This window comes from Vicugna pacos, chromosome 3, assembly GCF_048564905.1.
Source record: "Vicugna pacos chromosome 3, VicPac4, whole genome shotgun sequence".
Lineage (NCBI taxonomy): Eukaryota > Metazoa > Chordata > Mammalia > Artiodactyla > Camelidae > Vicugna > Vicugna pacos.
The window spans coordinates 47,517,741-47,532,739 of NC_132989.1; the positions used below are offsets into that span (position 1 = coordinate 47,517,741).

Below are 14,999 nucleotides of genomic sequence, written 5' to 3' on the forward strand. Positions count from 1 at the left end.
TGTGATGTTGAGCAAGCTCTGATCCAAAGTCAGAAGTCTGGGTGCTCTTCCTCGGTCCAGCTCTTCATCACTGTGTGACCTCGGGCAGGCAGCCCAACCCGATGGACACTCTCCTCACCTCTCAAATACTGATAAAATCTCCTGCCCTTTCATGGCAGTGTTGTTGTGAGGATCAAATGAGATCACTGATACAAAAGTGCTTTCAAAACTCAAAGTCCTTTGGAAATATAAGGCAATTTTATTCCAAAAACTCCAGAATTTTTACCAGTAACAGAAGTATTTACCTCACAAAAATTAATATACCTTTCTTTTGTGTGTGTTGGGAGTCTGTGTGCATATTTTACTCTGTGAATTTTTGTTACTCTTCTTTTGAAACTGGCATGAGATAGACTCAGTGCTAATAGGAAATAGCAGGTCTCTCTTACTCCTTTGAAGAACAAAGAGCAGGAGGGAATGTTATTACAGAGGCTCAGTCTGATGGACTGATGAGGCAGCAGCCACTGGATGGCCACCAGTCATCTCCCACTCCCATAAAGTCATGGGGGTGCATCACAGAGCACTGCTGTAAGGTTCCAAGTGGTGTTTACAGTGTATCTAGGTGGTGACAAAAATTTGTTTTGCCAGTGCTGTGGAGCCTTTTGTGTTATGGGAGAAAGGACTAAAAATCCCTTTGTAATGCTGGATTGCATAGAACATGCCTTCACATCCCACTGGTTCATTTCGTAAGAATAACTGAGTGGGCACTGCCCTGGGCACTAGATATAGGCCAGTGTTGTTGGGAAGACGGATGCCATGGAAAAGTTATATCACATGGTGATACAGTTCCAGGCTGACGTCAGGCTAGAATACTTCCCCCAAGCCTGCGTCCCTTACCCTGGCCACCTCAGAAGGTATGTGTCCCAGAGAGTACAGCTACAAGATGGTGGAGATCTATTAGCTTAACCTCTGTAGTACACATTTTCACCCCCATTCCACCCTATCTCTGGTCACTGTGAAGATAACAGAAGTGAGAAAGAAATTTGAGTTTACCTAAGATAGTCTCACAGAAAATAAACTTATGGTTACCAAAGGGGAAATGGGGGGGGGGTAGGGACAAATTGGGAGTTTGGGATTAACATATAAGATAGATAGCCAACAAGGGTCTACTGTATAGTACTGGGAACTGCATCCAATGTCTTGTAATAATCTATAATAAAGAAGAATCTGAAGAATAGTAGATTCATATATATATATGTATAGCTAAATGATTTTGCTTTATACCTGAAACAGTGTAAATAAACTATATTTCAATCAAAAAAAGAAAAACAAATAAAAAATTTTGAATTTGAGGTAGTAGTAGTAATAAGTTAGTTACCTCAATACATTCATATAGCAAATATTTAATTAATAAACAAGATTTTTGTCCTCAACCACCTTATTCTACCTAGGGACACAATGGTCAGACAACTAGAAATTCCTAACCTGGGGCAGAAGAAGTTTTACTGTAAAGGGCCTGCCATAATACACCAAACATAGAATGAACAAATGATATACCTGGACATACATATGCTACTATTTTCTAAGTGCATGTATGAGCTGTTTTGACTAACAAAATACATATCCTCTTACAAGTTACTAAATTCATTGTGTCTCTCTCTACCATTTTGCATTTTACTTTTGCCTGTGTGATTATTTTATTATGTCTCTCCCCAACAGACTGTAGGCTCCATGAATCTGTTTTCACACTCCATTAAGTCCCTGGTTACTCAAAGAACGTTTGTTAAATGTTGATTAAGTGTATTTTCTCAACCAACAGGTTGAGAAATTACAAATATCCTTTGCTGCCCCTTGAAATTTTATAATATTAAAAAGGTTCCCTCCTTTGGGTTGAGGTTGTGACTCTGAGTGTGGGTCAATAAATGAAAGATAAATAAGGTACAGAAAAAAGGCCTAGACGAGAAGGGGCAAAGTACAAAGAATTAAAGCGGATGGTTAGGGATGACTAGCTGTGGAACGTCACCTCCGCCTTCAAGTCTCATTGTCTTGTGTTGCTTTATAATCTCTTGATTTCCAAAACTTTCTGACAAATCTTGCCTCATAAGAGCTTTACAATAACATGTGAGTAACCTGGTGAGAAAGGGAATAGAATGGCTGTTGCCTGGTTCTTTTCTCTTAAGACTTTACACAGTTGCTGATGCTCTGAAGGACAGAGCTGGAAGGACTGAGGAGATTGTTCTTGTCCTATAAGTGTCATTTTACACTAAGGAAACAGAATTCCCCTAAGGTTTCTATACAAGGTCATACAGCTAGGCAGTGGCAGAAGCAGGACTAGAATCTAGTCGGATTCAGACTCTTTCCAGCCCACTTTGCTGACTCTCTGTTAGGGTTGGGTTCACAATCACTCAAATATTTGATTTGGGAGGAGAACGTGGTACAACTTATGAATAAAGTATGGATTCACATTTATGGTTTATGTCATCAACCTTCTGTTTTCATTCAACTTTCAAAACATATGCTCCTTCAAACTATCAACAGCTCAAGAATTAGCCAAAAATATAACTTTGACTGTAAACTTGATGTTAATATTTATCTAATTCTACTAAAAATTATAACCTTTAAGTCAGCATGTATTTATTCTGTTAAGTCTTTACAAATATGCTACTCACCTTAATAAGAGTGAGCAAATATGTTCTTTCTTCATCATTTGGTCATTCTTTCTACACAATACTTCCCTTCTGTAGTCAATATCGTTGCTATTTCTGTATTAAGAAAGATAAAGACATAAAACAGTGTTGCAATAAATAGCTGGCAAGCTACAGAGACACTATTTTAAAGGAAAATTGTCTCAAGACACTTTAATGCTTTCTATTGCTATGGTTGCAGAATTACTTGAGGGCGCATTGCTAAAGGGACCTCTAGTACATCTATTAATGAGATTTATAAGAACATTAATAGGTAAATCCAAACCCAACTCCATCAATAGTAATGCAAAGGAATGCAGATCTAACTATTCAACTTGGGGTTATAAATATTCATGCAAAGTATCTATTATAATGAATACAGATTCTGTGTGTCCTAAATATGTGTGCAAAAGAACATGACACATATGTTGACATCATAACAAAAAGCAAACTATCATTTATAGTGAATATTCTGATCTCAGTTAAACTAATATAACCACTAGTGACACATCTGCTCTTATCAGTAAAGAAAAAATGTGTGCTATCAACTAGAGACTTAAGGATAGAGAGTTAAAATATTTCCCAACAACTTTCAATGCCGTTGTCACACTTAGTCTTTGTCATCAACCTGAATAGTACTTTTAAGACCATCTGCTGGGTTCCAAGAAGTACCATCATTTGGTGAAGAGTGAAGGAGATTAAAAAAATGACACTGGAGAACAGCTCAAGCATGGAGAAACTGGAAAACGTATCATGGCAGTATGATTAACATTAAGTAGCTATATGAGGAGAGAGAGAGAATTCTAGATAGGTGGAAGTGAGTGAGTCCATCCTATAAAAGTATGTGATCACAGCACTGAATGTCTTAGTGAACTCTGCCACTCAATGATTTAAGAAATCAATGTCACTTCAAAATATTACCACTGCCCCCCCCCTTTTTTTTTTTTACAAATGCCTTGCTTTATAGTTCTCCTTGGAAATACTGCTTGATAAATAAGATTGTCTCACTATTAGGTCTCTGTGTTCCTTAAATATGAGAATTCATTTAGATTAAGATGAACACAAGCCTGATTTTTAATTAATTCCAGTGCCACATTCAGGTACTGAAGTGTTTATTTCATATACTGATACAATAGTATGTGGCCTCAAAGAGTTAATACATTTTTTCAAAGTTAGAATATGGAGGATGTACAGTATTTTCCAAGCTTATTAAAAAAGCAAGTTCATTAACTATGTGCTTTTAAGAATAGTTTTTTACATAGATAAAATTATTGGACAGCTTCTTTTTCTTTCTTTATGGACTATTTAAAATATAACTGAAGATCCCTATGTTTATTTATTGTATGTGATTTATGATTTTTTAATTGACATATAGTTGATTTACAACATTGCATTAGTTTCTGGTGTACAATAAAGTGATTCATTTATATATATATATATATATATATATTCTTTTCCATGTTCTTTTCCAATATAGTTTATTATAAGATACTGACAACAGTTCCCTGTGCTCTACAGTAGGAACTTGTTGTTTATCTATTTTATACATGGTGATTCATGACTGTTTAACGCTTTGGTCTATATGTTTTGCCTCTAACAGCCCAACCTCAGATAGCATTGTTGTTTCAAAGGCAGCCATCAGTCTTGATGCTGTATAAACACATTCAAGGAAAGCTAAGGTGGGCTTGCAAATTAACACTCTTAAATGTTCATTTGAGATGTGATTATTTCATATGTGTGTTTGTATTTTTTTGTATGCAACCATTACTTTCTTTATTTTATACATATTAAATTTCTGGCCTTTATCATCTCCCTCATGTTTCTTCTGAAAATGGTTTATTCCATCAAATGTTCCTTCAAGAGCATCTTTTGTCAATGATGCACTCTAGCCAATACTCTGTGAACATGTATTTCTGCTTCAGAGGGCTTCCCACCCAGGAAAGACATCTTTCTCTACTTAAGATAATATTCATTGGCATTCTAATCCACAAATATCTTCAAATCAGATGCTTATGAATTGAGCCAAGACACCTAAGGGTTAGAAAGAGACCTAAGAAACTGAAGGATAGCCAGCTAATTAAATCTTGTTTTAACCCTTAGATTTTTCCACACTTACTAATCAGCGTCAGTTTAAATAAATTCAACGGCAAAATGGTATATAAAGAAGCAACTTTTATGTCCTTCTCCAGAGTTCTTTCAAAGTCTGTCTTTTTAGTTTTAAAAATATATACATAGTAAAGAAACAGCAGCAGCAGCTCAAACCAGAAAAAAAAATCATGGAAAAGAAATAATGAGATACAGCAAAAGAATTCCAAATCACTACCAGCTGCTGAACAATTAGCCTCAACTGCTAACAGGTGTGTAGAAAAGCCCATGTACAAAGTTACCTTTTGTCACTGTGCCTTCCAAAAGGGCTTTTGGTTGTAAAACTCCCAGAGTATTTGCACTATTTAGAGGAAATGCTGTGTGTGTGAGTGCATGCATGCATGCGTGCGTGCGCGCAAGCGCCCATCTTAGATAAAGCTATTTTCTTTATAGATCTCCTTTTATATCGAAAAGAAATTAAATTTTCATATCACTCAGGTCATGGAGCCATGGGTTGATGGGGGATGGAAGGAAGTGGTGGTATTCACAATCTGTGGGCCTTGAACCTGCAGGTTTGCACAGAGGGCTTCTGGAATAATGAACTTTTCAAAGTGCATACAAATTATGTTTTGCATTGATTCTTCATTGAGATTTCAAAGCTTTCATCAGCTTTTCAAGAAAAACACCCTCCTCCAGTGTAAGACTAGGATGGTCAAAAGTGCATGAACTTTTAAGTCAATCAGCCCTGGGTTAGAATCTACGTATTATTTGACCTTTCTGAACGTGTTTCTTCATTTATAAAATGGGGATAGTGATACTGACCTCATTTGACTATTTAATTATTTAAAGCAGCAATTTTCAAACTTCAATATGCCTGTTAACCACTTGGGAGCTTGCTAACATGAGCACTGTCAGTAGGCCTGGGGTGGTACATGGTATTATTCTACAATGTCCAGGGAGCTCCCAGATAATACTGATGCTGTTGGTCTGCATCCCACAATTTAAGTGGCAAGGACTTCAAACACTGGTTCTCAAATTTAACTGCAAAGTGGAATCACTGGAAAGTTAAAAAAAGATAATGATATCTGGGACCCACTCCCAAAGTTTTTGATTTAAATGGCACTGGGTATAGCCTGGGTGTCACGATTTTTTTAAAGCTCCCCAGATGCTCTGAATGTGAAGTTTGAAGCATCACTGATTTACAGCACAGTACCTGAAACATATCACATGCTCTGCAACCATTAGTTTCCTTAGGAGACTCCTCAATTATTGGGGTAGGGTAATGAAAAAAAAAATTCTTTCCAGTGGTATAAGAACAGAAAAGATTGCTGGCAACTACGCAAGTTGAATCTCATTCTGCAATAGACTTGCTGTGAGACCAGAGGTGTGGTTTCTTATCCTGTCTGTGTTTCTTATACTTAAACAATTGGAAGGAAAGGGATAATTATCCTTTAACCTCACATATTTGTTGGGAAAATTAATGTTTATACTGTGCTTTGAGACTCATGGATGAAAAGATATTCAAGACATTTAAAATATATAAAGGGAAAGGATAGATACTCTTTAAAATTTTTCAGTAATTGGCTAAACAAGCGCAGATAATGTTGGGACAGTAGGAAGAAAGATGTCAGTGAAGGGGATGTTGACATTGGCATGTTTTCTTCAGTTGCTTGGAGACACAAAACCTATATTGGTTCATTTTACTGGCCTTAATAATTTCTAAAGGATTTCTTTTCTGGTGGGAGCTAGAATTTCAACTCAGTCTCTGGGTTTTTGAAGAGTTCTTACCCAGGCACAGGCAATGGGCACCACTCCTAAGCTGCTATCAACAACAATCCTTGGCAGAAAGAACTCCCAGCCCTTCACAGTGACCTTTTGGGGTGTTTTTAAGCAAATGCTTTTAGATTTGTAAGTGTTGATCTCATTTACGAGTGTCCATATTCCTTGAGCATGTTCTTTGCCTTTACTATAAAACATCAAATATTTGGAAAGGTCATTTATTGAGGCGGGGTCCAACACAGTGTATGTAAAAGGGAGTGAGCTCCTCTGTGCACTGGACTCAAGCATTTGGAATGTAGAGATAAGGATGCCAGGCCAGATGTCTTCCATTCCCCTCCAGATCAAGTCTCTACTCTCCATCATTCTGCTCTCAGCCCTGGAGGCTGACCTGCATGGGCTCCTTAAGTGGCTCCCTTGTCTTCTGGCCTCAGGTTGGATTTGGTCAAGAGGGTGCCCTGGCAGGAGACACAGGGAAGGAGGAGAGAGAATGGAAGTCTTCATTCCTCTAGTTCCCTTCCTGAGTGGGCTGAGCACATGCCTTGACTAAAAGTCACAGCTTCTGTCAAGGTGGCCCTCTCCACAGGACTCTCTCCTTCTTGGTTCTAGTATCTTTCTCTTCACCTACCCCTTCAAATTTATGATGGTGACAGGCATGTATTACTGGACCCAGAGTACTGCACTACTGCTTATAGTTTCCTTCACTCTGTCCATGATTTTGTAAATGGTCCTCTATTGACAAAGAGTTTACCCTCCTTGAATGATTTTTATTTGGCACAAATAGAAATACTGTGAGAGAAGGGACCTCATCTCTCTTATTTGCTGTTGTATATCCATTGGTATTTCCTGAATGAACAAATCAATGTTTGAGCCTCTTCTTCATTGGCTGCATTTGTACACTTGACTTAAGGGTATTGATGAGTTAACAGGGGAGCAACTGTGAGCAATGGTGGTATCCTTGTGGTTAAACTTCTTTAAGAATTAAGGCCTTACATAGAAATTGTCCATGTTCCTTTTGCATATATTTATTTTTAAATCCTTACAAGTTATATGGAATTTTGAAAATATGATATAGTAATTGTGGTAAAACAAACACTTGTTTTTCACATTCCTCTCGCATACCTAATTCAGTAGATTACGCTCACACACAAGCTGAGTCTGCTGCACAAATGTGCTAAGCAGTGTTCAGTAAGTAGTACGGCTGCATCTCTTGAACCCCATTCTTCTTAGTTGCCCTATCAGCTTCTCCACCTCTTTTTTTCTCCTTTAGCAGTAAAAGGTGCATTCACACTCTGAGATAAGAATTAGCAAGCTTCACTTCCCATCTTGAGATTAAAACAGTCAGATTTTCATTGGTGTTCAATTTGAGCCTCCACTTGTCCAAATTAACAGTAAATTCAAATGTTCCCTAGTAACTCTCTTCCGAAACTTTTCTGCAGAGAAGCTTAAACAAGTTGGTGAGTTAGGGCTCCTCCTAAGGAGCCTGGATGCACTGTTGGGGCCAGGTCTCTCCAGTTGCTAAATTTTGGACAGCCTCCTCCCGACTCTTACCTGCTTCCTCTGACAGCTCCTTGCTGCTGTCATGACAAGAAAGTTCTGTTGTCACTGCTAGAAGCTGGTCTTTAATGGCTCTGACGTTTGAAGGTAAACCTGATTTTGTGGGCTGGATTGTGTGACTCCAAGTTCATACACTGAAGGCCTAACCCCAGGACCTCAGAATGTGATTTGTTCTTTTCGTAATTTCTGGTTTTTTTTTTTAATTTTATGGACAGTGTTTCTTTATCTCTTTGAGGTTTCTAAAATATCCTTCCCTTAATTTAAACTTATTTTCAGATTGCTTTATTATTTTAATTTGGTATTAAGTAAATTCATCTTCCAATCGGTGACTTGGTTGGCTTTCCTTTTTGGTATTATTTTTTGCTCTGTGTTTTGTAATTCTGTTGTGCAGGCTCATCTTGAAAAAGAGGTCCATCCCCTCTCCTGTTCTCCTTTTCTCTCTGGACATACCTATCCCTGTCTAGAGATTTTGTGGTTGCATCCAAGCAGCTTCTTAGGAACCCATTTTCCCCAGCTAAGAACATGGTTCCATGTAGTGTTAAAGCTAGTACACACTTAGTGGATGATTATTGGGAGCCTGACTGTGACGTTGTGTTTGCAACATTCTGCCTCTATAGGTCTTGTATTAGTTTTCTAGAGCTGCCATAACAAAGAACCAGAGCTAGGTGACTTAAACAATAAATTTATGTCCTCACAGTTCTGGAGGCTGGAAGTCCAAGATCAAGGTGTCAGCAGGGATGGTTTTCTGAAGACCTCTCTTCTTGACTTGCAGATGGCCATCATTTCCACATGTCTTCATGTTGTCTTCTGTCTGTGACTATGTGTCTGTGTTGTAATCTCCTCTTCTATAGAAAACAGTCATGTTAAATTAGGGCCAGCCCCAGTGATCTCATTTAATCTTTTTTATCTTTTTAAAGATCCTATCTTCAAACACATTCAGAGGTCCTGGAGATCAGACCTTTAACATATGAATTGAGAGGCAACACAGTCAGTCTATAATAGGCGTGATATTTTAGATAAGCTATAACCTCAGAAAATATTCAATTGCAGCTCTTTTTAGCCTCTTTTCTTCAGCATGAAAACCTATACTGGCTCTGTTTTCAAGCAGAGAGACAGGCTTCAGCCCCTACATCCATATGGATTCAGTCCCATTATTCTACACGTACCAAGTTCCTGGTTGCCCCTGACTGTTTCTAGACATAGAACCCAGTACAACTGCTGCTTCTGTCCCACTGGCTTCTTTGTACTTCCAGGCCATGGAGATAACTGCTTTACTTTGAGCTTAGCTGTAAATTTTCATCTTTCTCTTATAATATTTAATCTATCATTTCTGTATGTTTGGATTGTGGCTGAGAGTTTTCAATGCATAGCTTAACAGTACCATTTTAATGAAGTTCCAAAAATATTTTTTTAAGAGAAAAATAAAATTTTTGTTGATATCAAACTTTCACAAGAAGCACAAATGTGACCAGTTGATCAAGTCTCTAGTTAGAAGTATATTTAGACATTTCACCAAACTAACATGATTACTAATAAACATAGGATATTAATTAACTTGAATCCAACAATGTTCTTCCAGATATATATCCAGTTTGTCTAAATACATAGTAGTACAATTTAAAAAGTTTAAACATATCCCAATTTTTAAACATTGCACAATGTAGTCAGTTATTTTATAATTTAAACAACTGGGGTACAAATAATTTTTGAAAGTTTGAATTACTTATGGTAATAGGGGGGAACATTGACAAGGGTAATGAAAGAATGATAAATTGCAAATAATTTCTATTTTGTTTTGCTCTATATTTCTGTACTCTATTTAATCCAGGTGTTTTATGTGTTGGGAGTTTATACCATTTCCACTCCAATGATAGAAACACATTCTGAATATCTGATTTGGAAAATTCCCCAGCTTCCCATCCTGTTTTATCACTTGCCAAAGGCTTTCCTGTTACTGATTTCCATGCTCAAGAGAGATACTGGATTGTTTCTGACTGATTCACAACATCTGGAGCTCACCTTATCTCTTTCTAAGCTCATCCATGGTCTGACTCACATCTCCCTTAAGGAGCAGAGTGGAAGGTAATGATGTGTTTTGGCTTCCATGGCTTTATGCAATGTCTGACCTTAAGAAGAAGAGAAAGAAATGTTCTAAAATCTTGCAGAGGTTATATGTAGACTAAGACAACAGAAATGAGAGCTCATGTATGCCCTGTGAGTAACCCACAAAGGGACTGATTCATTCATAGATGTGATTGTTATATTGCTGAAAGTTTACTGTGATGATTTTGACAAAGACTTCAAATTATTGTCAACCTGTTCCAGTCTGCTTGCACAATGAAAACAAAAAGACAAGCTAATAAAACCATACTCTGAACTATTTTGGTGATCACAAATATTACATAACATCTCGAGATGATCTGACATCTCCTGTTCACAAACCACTCAGAGGCAACCCCTTGCACATGGAAGAGTGAATCTACTTGAGCCTCCCAAACAGAACACAATCTTTGGCCTTGACCTATAAATATTTACTGATATAGTTTACTCTCTAACATATAGTGCTCGGACTACTTGTCAGAACTGTTGTAGGTACTGAGATATAGCAGTGAATAGGACCAAATTTCAGTCTGGGAGGGACTCAGAGCTTGGTGTTCATGTTTTCCTATTGAAATATGACCAATTTGGACCCATTAATAAGAGCGATCTATGCAATACTTTTCTACAAAAATGCTAACTCAGTGCTTTGAGATCTAAATTTTTGAATTCCAGTTGAACTACTTTGATGCATATGTGGATAAGGTGTGGTCAGTTTTTCTGACTGTACTTTATGATTCTATAATTTTTCTTTTGTAACGCACAGGCCCAGTCAATGATGAATGTAATGGTTGTCTGTAGTTAGGTTACGCAAAATGGAGAATCAAAGAAATTACCCAGAAAACTTAGAAGAAAAAGATGTTGTTAAGGAAAATCCGAGGTTTTCTTACTCAGATTCAAGGGTCCATTACCCAGATTCACAGGACAATTATATAAATTTCCAATTTGCTTTATGCATATGGACAAAACCAATCAGAAAATGTTGAAAAGGCAGAGGAAAATGAGTTTCAACTTTTCCAATATAAATAACTACTTTTTTTCTATAACCTCAGTTTTATTACTCAACACCACGCCAATAATTTACTGTAATAAAAATGTGCTATAAAAACAGTTCACATGGAAATTGGTTTTGAACTTAAAAAGGCACAGCCAAGTTTAAGAATGAGCTGACCAAAGTTTGCATGGAAATTTTGTGTGGTTCTGAAATTGTGTATGTGGGTTTAGAATTGGCTTGTAATTAATCATCTTTTAGGATATTTCATATGCAAAAATTTCTGAAAATATCATATATAGCTTTGTAGCCCAAACTTTCTCCAATTATTTGGAATCAAAGTTTAATTCAGTGTTTCTCAACACTGAGATTTTCAAGTCTTCTGCTCAGGATCACTTGGCCAGATTACTGGGGTCCACATTAGACCTTCTGAATCAGAATCTTAACAGCAGTATTGAATCTTGCAATCTACATTTGAAATAAACTGTCCAGATGATTTTAACGCATACTAAAGTTCAGAACTCATCTTAACCTCATCATATCAGAAGACACTTAATTTGCTGCTCTTAAAAATTGCCTTCTGGCTTCTATAAAATTAAAATTGTTGTATTAATTTAAAAAATGATAAATTTAGTTTAGGCAACTGAAAAACAGTGAAGAAAAGATGTATTATTGACGATTTTTTACATCTTGTAGGACAGTTCACACGATGTAAAAAATGGCTGCCTAACCTCATTTCTGTTTCTTCAAGTTGACTAAATCTAGTAATTTAATGTCACAAATATGGTTTGTAAATTGATTTTGAAATTAAGGTTTTAAAACATAGGACTCTTTTCCTTGGACTTGTATAATAAAAAGGGAAAGGATTTACTATAAACATATAACTAGAATGACTAAGCTTGTAATTCATCTATTTTGGGTCACTTACATTTCTTTGTAACCCCAAATGAATCTTGGAGCCCCAGGTAGCATAATTTCCACAGATAATCATATTTATAGAAAAATGCGCAGCCAAAAAATATAATTAAAAATGAATTCCAACATCATATAAAGAGGATCCCCTGATTAAGTTTCTAAAAATTCCTTCCTAAATTCTCCAGTTCTCTTGCTACCCTGAACAGTTATTGAACACATCATAAATTTGAAACTCCCTTTCCATCTTCAAACTGGTTAGCTTTTCCCCTCTTCCTCCCCAGTCCTCTCTATTATTTAGGTAGATATAATCTCTGTGCATACCCTTCTGTTTCTCTTCACTTGTATTTCACAAACTAATCTCTTGATTACTGTAAGTCAGATGACCTGAGAACCTGATTGACAGATGCTCTCTATTACTCACTTCTAATGTGAATAATTAGGAACCGACTAAAAATAACGACTGCACACCTGGAAGGTTTGATGGTGGTTTTAGATTTTAAAATTCCATTTCAATCAATATATCCTTAATATTACCGTTGCCAAATGAAACTTCAGCTGTGTGAGTTCTATGAAATAAAAAATATTTTCATTTTTGTAATTTTGGCACCTATTAAATGATATAAAATCTTGCGGTCTACAATTTCAATATCTACTATGAAATATGATATATAATTAAAAATGGAATGCTACACAGTACATATTCATTGCTAATTCTAGACTGCAGCAAAAATATTTTCATGTTAATGTTGGTACTTTCACAGTTAAATGTGATTTAAACACTATGGAACCATATATGGACCTCAATTTTTGCTGCAGGGAAATTTTTATTACATGCTTTGTCTTCAATTTTCTTTAGTAACACTCAATAATAATACACTGCATTTATGTGGCACCTTTTATCCAATGACTGCAAAGCACAACATAAACATTAATTCTTAAAATTCTCTAGAAGATCACTAAGTATTTTTAAACTCATTAAAATTTTTAATAAGAATATAAATGAATGCAAAGGCTGGAGCTAACATATTAAATGGCATGGTTTGCTACAGAATAGAAGCTTTATAGTTTTTGCTCCTGGATTTTGAAATTCAGTGTTATTAAAAATAAAACAAAGGATTTTTTTCTGAGTACAAAGTAATATATATTCATTGTAGAAAAATCTGGAAAGTACTTAAATATGAAGAATATAAAAATTACTCACAATCCAACAATATAGAGGTAAGCACTCAATATTCAACATACTTTCTACAAATCCTCTTTATATGTTCATATACAAATATAATTCTATAACACACCATGAAGTATGCATATGTATTTTTCAGCTAATATTATATTTAAAGCATTTTCTAATGTTTTAAATATTGTTGAATAAATTTTTTTCAATGACTACATAATAAACACTAGGTAAATACATAATAATTTAACTATTCACCTACTTTTTCAATATTTAGGTTATTCCAGGTCTCCAAGATTATCAGTAATCTGTAATGACCATTACTATGCAAAGCATCTTTATCTTCCCCTATGTTTATTCCCTTAGGGTAGACTTTAGAAGTGAAATTATTTTGTTAAATGATATTAAAATACTTAGGCTATTTGTGTTTAGAAATTAGTTTCCAAAAGGTTTTACTGAACTGTTTGTCAAATCTTTTATTTACAAAGTTAAAACTGGGTTTAAAACCCATGATAAAATTAATTTACAACTAAAGAATACAAAATAAAATTACAAGGATTAAGAGCATCACCTTCGGAGTCATTCTCAGGTTTGAATTTTACCTGTGTGACTCCAGGCAAAATAATTAATTTCTGAGTCTCAATTCCACATCTGTAGATTAGGGATTACAATGCCTATTTTATATCTTCCCTATTGCTGTAAGTTTTAAATGAAATGAGATATACTAAATAATTAGAACAATTTCTGGAAATTTCTCACTTTAATGTCTCATCCATTTCCTTGCTTTAAAATTTATTTATATGCTGACAAATCACAACTATATAGCCCCAGCTCAGACCTGTTTTCTGAGTTCCTGACTTGTATATTCAGTTCTCAACTTGACAATTCCATTTGTGTCTCAGGTACCCCAGACATAAAAGTTTCCAAAACTCTAATATTTGGTATATTTTCTGCAAGTCTTCACATGCACATATGCAAATATATTTTGTTTCACAAAATTATTTCATTATTATATGTATTTTTTTAGGGTTCCCCAGAGAAACAAGGTATATCTATATCTATACCTAGAGAGAAAGAGAAAAAGGCATTTTAAGTGTTTCGTCCATGTGACTGTGAGAGCTGGCTAGTTCAGTATTTACAGGGCAGTCTGACAGGCTGGAGAATCAGGGAAGCCTTAATGTCGCAGGTCAAGTCTGAAACAGTCTGGAGGCAGAATTCCCTCTTCCTTAGAGATCTGTCTCTTCTCTTTAGGCTTTCAGCTGATTGGATGAGGCCCACTGACACTGTGTAGGGAAATCTGCTTTGTTCTAATATTTAAATGTTTATCTCACCTAAAAAATACCTTCCTAGCAACATCCAGACTGGTGTTGATCAAATACCTGGGTACTATGACCTAGCCAAGATGACACTTAAATTAACTACCTCATCAAATGTATGTGTGTACCAATTACTAATCAAATGACTCCTTACTGCATAATCTTATGACTTTGGCAGCTTTCCCCATCTGACTATATGCTTTCAGAATTTATCCATTTGTACAAGCTGGGTACCTGGAATTGATACAGTCTTCTCCCTATCACCACATAAATCTTTCATCAAGTTATGTGTATTTCACTTTCTAAATGTTACTCCAACCTACCCCCTTCTTTCATCCACTTCTATCACCCTTGTCCAAGTCATCACTGTCTCTAGTCTGGGCTATTACACTGTTCCTACTCTTGCCCCATCTATTCTCAACCAGACA

At 35.9% G+C, this 14,999-nt stretch overlaps 1 long non-coding RNA gene across 1 annotated transcript in view; it reads right to left on the reverse strand.

Annotated features, from left to right (window-relative positions):
• Positions 1 to 14,999, reverse strand: part of LOC116278187 (uncharacterized) — a 210,820-nt gene that overhangs the window by 32,945 nt on the left and 162,876 nt on the right. Inside the window, exon 4 of the long non-coding RNA XR_004187583.2 lies at positions 2,646 to 2,738. This is a non-coding gene — a long non-coding RNA (uncharacterized lncRNA). The remainder of the gene's footprint in view (positions 1 to 2,645; positions 2,739 to 14,999) is intronic.